The sequence below is a fragment of the Bombyx mori genome, chromosome 11 (genome assembly GCF_030269925.1).
Source record: "Bombyx mori chromosome 11, ASM3026992v2".
Taxonomy (NCBI): Eukaryota; Metazoa; Arthropoda; class Insecta; order Lepidoptera; family Bombycidae; genus Bombyx; species Bombyx mori.
In genome coordinates, this window is record NC_085117.1 from 4,540,001 (window position 1) to 4,545,000 (window position 5,000).

The following is a 5,000-nucleotide window of genomic DNA, read 5'->3' on the forward strand; positions in this document are numbered from 1 at the left end:
TTAAAATCCACGGCTCAACAGACTTCACCGCGGACGACGATCCTACGTATGTATGCATGCGAACGCGCACGGCCCGCATCACATGTGTGGTTTGAGCGCGTGTCGCGTTTGATGTTCGGGCGTGCCTTAGTTGGTGCGCGAGGCGAGAGAGGAAGATTTGATTGATGTTTGTTGTTTTTTGGATTACATTTTCAGTTTTTCTCTCTCGTTTTTAAACGAACACATTATAAAGTTATATATTATATATTTGATCAGCGTCGGACCTGCGTCATGCGATCTGAAGTATCTATCCATCTCTCATATATATCTTGTCCGGTCAGAAGCTTGACATATATACATTGAGGAGAGGAGGAGACTTTTGTGATTGGACGCATAAATTTTTTGGTCCTGGAAATTTTAAAATTTTTCATATGTTCATTGGTTTTGCGCGTTGCGTGTGTTTCGTGTTTAATAATAATAATAATATAATATATTTATTATAGATTAACCGAAACGCTGCGGTCGCCGTAACACCGTGTGAGACATATGCGTAACTCATGCGACGGCATGTTCGTTCGGTTAGTTCATTTCTAATTTCAGAATGAAACAATCAAACGGACGAATGCACCTGTTCGTTCAGTCGTTTACGTCATTCTGTACGTTCCGTGCGCGATTTTGAAATTTTATTCGTTAAAACGAATTATAATATTTCATATGGTGTTTTTATTTAAACATTATATGTTTTAACGTGAACGGTTTATGCGAAATCTCGGTGGACCGATTTTGTATAATTATCCTTTTCCTTAAAAATTAAATTTTCTAGGATATGGATTTTTATATATTTAATGATATTATTTATTAGTAAACAACGAGAGTTGTTTATTATATAAATACTATTATAATACCTAAACACGATCACGCCGTACGAGCGTTTTTACGCCCGATGCGGTGCGACGTTTTAGTTTTCGAGCTAACGAAAAAGAGAGCTCCCTGGTTGATCCTGCCAGTAGTTATATGCTTGTCTCAAAGATTAAGCCATGCATGTCTCAGTGCAAGCCGTATTAAGGCGATACCGCGAATGGCTCAATATATCAGTTTTGGTTCCTTAGATCTTACTCAGTTACTTGGATAACTGTGGTAATTCTAGAGCTAATACATGCAATCAGAACTCTGACCAGTGATGGGATGAGTGCTTTTATTAGATCAAAACCAATCGACGGAGGGCCTCGCGTCCGAAGTCGTTAATTTTGATGAATCTGGATAACTTTTGCAGATCGCATGGTCAAGTACCGGCGACGCATCTTTCAAATGTCTGCCTTATCAACTTTCGATGGTAGTTTCTGCGACTACCATGGTTGTCACGGGTAACGGGGAATCAGGGTTCGATTCCGGAGAGGGAGCCTGAGAAACGGCTACCACATCCAAGGAAGGCAGCAGGCGCGCAAATTACCCACTCCCGGCACGGGGAGGTAGTGACGAAAAATAACGATACGGGACTCTTACGAGGCCTCGTAATCGGAATGAGTACACTTTAAATATTTTAACGAGGAACAATTGGAGGGCAAGTCTGGTGCCAGCAGCCGCGGTAATTCCAGCTCCAATAGCGTATACTAAAATTGTTGCGGTTAAAAAGCTCGTAGTTGCATTTGTGCGCCGCGCTGTCGGTGCACCGCATCCGCGGTGATACTGACACGTTTGCGGAGCATATCGTCGGTGAGCCGGCGTTCTAAAAAACGCCGGTTCAATATCAAAATCCTATCGCGGTGCTCTTCGGTGAGTGTCGAGGTGGGCCGACAATTTTACTTTGAACAAATTAGAGTGCTCAAAGCGGGCTAAAAATGCTGCTTGAATATTTCGTGCATGGAATAATAGAATATGATCTCGGTTCTATTTTGTTGGTTTTCAGAACTCCGAGGTAATGATTAATAGGGATAACTGGGGGCATTCGTATTGCGACGTTAGAGGTGAAATTCTTGGATCGTCGCAAGACGAACATCAGCGAAAGCATTTGCCAAAGGTGTTTTCATCAATCAAGAACGAAAGTTAGAGGTTCGAAGGCGATTAGATACCGCCCTAGTTCTAACCGTAAATATGTCATCTAGCGATCCGCCGACGTTACTACAATGGCTCGGCGGGCAGCTTCCGGGAAACCAAAGATTTTGGACTCCGGGGGGAGTATGGTTGCAAAGCTGAAACTTAAAGGAATTGACGGAAGGGCACCACCAGGAGTGGAGCCTGCGGCTTAATTTGACTCAACACGGGAAATCTCACCAGGCCCGGACACCGGAAGGATTGACAGATTAACAGCTCTTTCTTGATTCGGTGGGTGGTGGTGCATGGCCGTTCTTAGTTGGTGGAGCGATTTGTCTGGTTAATTCCGGTAACGAACGAGACTCTAGCCTGCTAAATAGGCGTCGTTATTTAGGTGTGCGCGGCCTCGTGTCGCGCAACTCACTGACGACGTATTAAAATTCTTCTTAGAGGGACCGGCGTCTTCGAGCCGCACGAGATTGAGCAATAACAGGTCTGTGATGCCCTTAGATGTCCTGGGCCGCACGCGCGCTACACTGAAGGAATCAGCATGTTCTCCCTGGCCTAGAGGCCCGGGCAACCCGCTGAAACTCCTTCGTGCTGGGGATTGGGGTTTGCAATTATCCCCCATAAACGAGGAATTCCTAGTAAGCGCGAGTCATAAGCTCGCGTTGATTACGTCCCTGCCCTTTGTACACACCGCCCGTCGCTACTACCGATTGAATGATTTAGTGAGGTCTTCGGACCGACACGCGGTGGCTTCACGGCCGTCGGCGTTGTTGGGAAGTTGACCAAACTTGATCATTTAGAGGAAGTAAAAGTCGTAACAAGGTTTCCGTAGGGGAACCTGCGGAAGGATCATTAACGTGTGTTGTATTGTGTGTGATATGTAAATATTTTATTTATTTATTTATATATATATACGCATGCATACATTCGATCGTTCTTAATTTTTATCGTTTATCCGATTTCTCACGCTCTCGCGCGCGTTTGTCGCGACGATATTGAATCTGACTGCTGACATTATATATCTAATACTGCTGCGTACTGCACGCGCACGGCAGCACACGCATAAAACTATACGCGCACTACAAAATACCATTACTGACACCGAAATTACAGTGTTGTTCTGTGTTTGTGGTGTGTGTGTGTGTGTGTGTGATGCAGTAGTTGTGTGTGTGTGTGTCGTCGTGTCGATTCGATTGCCGTCGTGACACTAGTGCGCTCGAGAGCGAGAACGCGGTGATCGAAAGAAAAACTCACAGACGTTTTAGTTTTCTTAACGTGTGTGTGCGTGCGTTGCACCACCGTGTTTTATATGTTTATTATTATATATTTTGAGATTCGAAATTTCGAATATTATAATATTTATGTATAAAATGCGAAACGCGCGCGCGCACACGGCGAAAACGTCGAAACGTCGCGTACACGTCCAAACGTCACGGAGAGTCGCGTGCGCGCGTTCTTGCGGGAGCGCTCGCTCGTGTCTCTCTCGTCGTCGTTGACGGTTTCGTAAATTAACATAGAATACATTTTATTTATTTATTGTTTTTTTTTTCGACAAGAAAAAAAAAAAAAGAAATTTTTTATTTTTATTTAAACATTACAGAAAAAACGAAAATCATTACCCTGGACGGTGGATCACTTGGCTCGCGGGTCGATGAAGAACGCAGTTAACTGCGCGTCATAGTGTGAACTGCAGGACACATTTGAACATCGACATTTCGAACGCACATTGCGGTCCGTGGAGACATCCAGGACCACTCCTGTCTGAGGGCCGGCTGCATAAAAAACATTAATCACATTGCGTGGCTCGTGCCGCGCTCGTGATCCGTCGCGTTGACGCGTTCCGCGTTACGCGTTCGTACTCGTCGTTACGTGTTGTTTTATTTAATTAAAATCTGACCGAAGACTACGATTACGAATCGCGTTTCGCTAGCTCGTCTCTCCGACGGATCTAAAAATGTTTTATTGTTATTTCAAAATTTTCATAATCACGTCGAACCTCTCTGGCGCGCGCGTTATGTTTAGCGTGCGCGTAGCGAGTTCTCGTGTATATGAATTTTTGTCGTCTTGGTTTCGTTATTCTGTTGTTGACGTTGTATTAATCGTTATTTAATATCGACGACGACGACGGTGCGAAGCGAAACGTTGTGATGAAGAATTTTAATGAATTATTTGTAATCGCGAATAAATTCAATAAAATAATCTAACGATTTTTCGCTTGCACACACATCGATCGTTGAATTTACTTAACGTAACGGCGACGACGAAAAACTACTAATGACCGGGACAGACGAATGATTAACAATAGGAAAACGTGTGTAGGCGGACTCGACGTCCGAATTGCGACCTCGCGCCTCTCCATCTCTCACTCTGACTCGCTAGCGCTCTCGTTCGCTCGCTCTCGCTCACTCGCTCTCGGCTCTCTCGTTTTCGTCTCTGATTGAAATCTCATTACAAAATTTTTTGTGAGGAGAAGAAAGAAGAGATTGATGCTTGGGAATAGAGAAAATGGTGGTGGGAGGAGAGGAAAGGAGGACGTGCGTGAGGAGAGGAGAGGGGTGGGAGGATTTTGCGATGGACGCTGACGGATATCGAGTTTGCCTCAAATTTATTTTTATATCGTTGGCCTCAGATCAGGGAGGATCACCCGCCGAATTTAAGCATATTAGTAAGCGGAGGAAAAGAAACTAACCAGGATTTCCTTAGTAGCGGCGAGCGAACAGGAATATAGCCCAGCACTGAATCCCGTTGTTTTAATCGATAACGGGAGATGTGGTGTTCGGGAGGTTCCGCTTTCTCGTCGCGACGACTCCTGTCCAAGTTCGTCTTGAACGGGGCCGTTTTCCCGTAGAGGGTGCCAGGCCCGTAGCGACGGAGGGTCGCGGCGAGAGGGACGCTCCTTAGAGTCGGGTTGCTTGAGAGTGCAGCCCTAAGCGGGTGGTAAACTCCATCTAAGGCTAAATATGACCGCGAGACCGATAGCG

At 45.1% G+C, this 5,000-nt stretch overlaps 3 non-coding genes across 3 annotated transcripts in view; all 3 read left to right on the forward strand.

Moving 5' to 3' along the window:
* Nucleotides 1–966: 966 nt before the first annotated feature.
* On the forward strand, nt 967–2,874 carry LOC119630907 (small subunit ribosomal RNA). The gene has a single exon (XR_005246486.2). It is a non-coding gene; the product is annotated as a small subunit ribosomal RNA (ribosomal RNA).
* A 761-nt stretch (nt 2,875–3,635) lies between these two features.
* Nucleotides 3,636–3,790, forward strand: LOC119630899 (5.8S ribosomal RNA). The gene has a single exon (XR_005246479.2). It is a non-coding gene; the product is annotated as a 5.8S ribosomal RNA (ribosomal RNA).
* Nucleotides 3,791–4,639: 849 nt separating this feature from the next.
* LOC119631180 (large subunit ribosomal RNA) overlaps nt 4,640–5,000 on the forward strand; it is a 4,118-nt gene continuing 3,757 nt past the window's right edge. The window contains exon 1 of the ribosomal RNA XR_005246577.2: nt 4,640–5,000. This exon is cut by the window's right edge and continues 3,757 nt beyond it. This is a non-coding gene — a ribosomal RNA (large subunit ribosomal RNA).